We start from the raw sequence: 1,538 nt of genomic DNA, 5'->3' as shown, positions 1-1,538 counted from the left end.
AATCATATTGAAATCACTAGAAAAACACATAGAATGACTCTGACAATAAGTCACTGTCAGGTCTGACGAGTAATCTTGACCAGTCATCCTGAGTAAAGTTTCCAAAATCCTAATAGATTAAAAATATCCTAGGGGTAATGACCGTAGACAATGAGTAATTATCACTCATGATGAGACATCATCTATTCTATCGTGAAAAAAGACGATGAAAGTTTGGAAAGTAGAAATCAGGCCCAGTGATGATGAGTTTGGAACTAGTTATTGTGTGTCATGATAAGTCATTGTGACTACCCATTGAAAGGTTGTCCAAGACCTGACCCCTCGTAATAACTCAAATAAGGTGTTATTATAAGTGATGATGAGTCATCTTGAGACTTGTTTGTTGCAATTCCATAATTTTTAAATATAGTTTCCTAGGGATATTTTCATACTTTCCATCTTTCCAAGATATTAGCATTATTTTAAATCATATTATGAAAAAATTTAAGGGAGTTAGATGCCTTTACCCTTATTATAAAAAATAATTAAAGAACCTCTAAAAGAGTGATTTATCTCCTTTATTTAGAGAAAAATTATGGTTTTATCAAGTAATGACCATTTTTGTCATTATAGGGAAGTTTATCCTACAAAAATTTGGTTTGATTTTTCCCCCAAATTGATAGTTCTAAATTTAGGCTAGGCTACCAAATCAGAGAAAGTTAAAGTGTAGGGAAATTAGGGAATGTCTTAGAAAATGTAATAAACTCATCTTCATTTTAAGTTAACTCATTATGGAATCCATAAGACCTATCAAAAGTGAATTTAGGTGAATAGAACTCCTAATATCAAACTTTATGTAAAAGGGTTAGTTCAGGATTTCAAAGTTTGAAGGTGTGTTGCAAAAAGGCAAAACTAGAAGGATTTCTAAGTTTCTAGGACATTCTTTCTATAGAGGGTATCATGTCTCCAAAGCAACTTCTGCTATAGTGGGACTACAAAATAGTCAATCCCGCTATAGCAGGCGTATAATAGAGTGGGATTGGGTTGATATAGTTGGATAAATTGCTAATAATGATGAAATTACCCTAAAAATGGTGTATTAGTCTAAACTCATTTTTTAAGGAAATGCATAGTTGATTTAGGAAATTTTATTATTTTTTCATTAATTTTCTTCATAAAGGTAAATATTTCTTCCCTATTAACTAGTTTTGGGTTAATCAACCTTAGAATCTCTAGTTTATAGTTTTGTGAAGGGTTTAACATTCTATTAGTGGTTTTTTGGGCGTGAAAGGGTAAATTATGAGTATAAACTTTAGGCTTTGGCTATTAATAATAATTTACTATTGCAAGTCACTAATTCATAAACATAACCATAAAATGAGTAGGTTTACGATGAATTGATCATGGGAAAACCCTATAATGGGTGGGATGATCTTGAATTTGGATTAAGGGTTCAGGATTATTTTATGATCCTTGACATTATAGTTCATTTGATTGATTATGTGCTTTATTCTATTTTAGACTATGACTTGATAGAATTTGCACTGTAATGCAAGGCT

Source organism: Capsicum annuum, chromosome 7, assembly GCF_002878395.1.
Source record: "Capsicum annuum cultivar UCD-10X-F1 chromosome 7, UCD10Xv1.1, whole genome shotgun sequence".
Taxonomy (NCBI): domain Eukaryota; kingdom Viridiplantae; phylum Streptophyta; class Magnoliopsida; order Solanales; family Solanaceae; genus Capsicum; species Capsicum annuum.
This window is presented reverse-complemented; position numbering follows the sequence as displayed.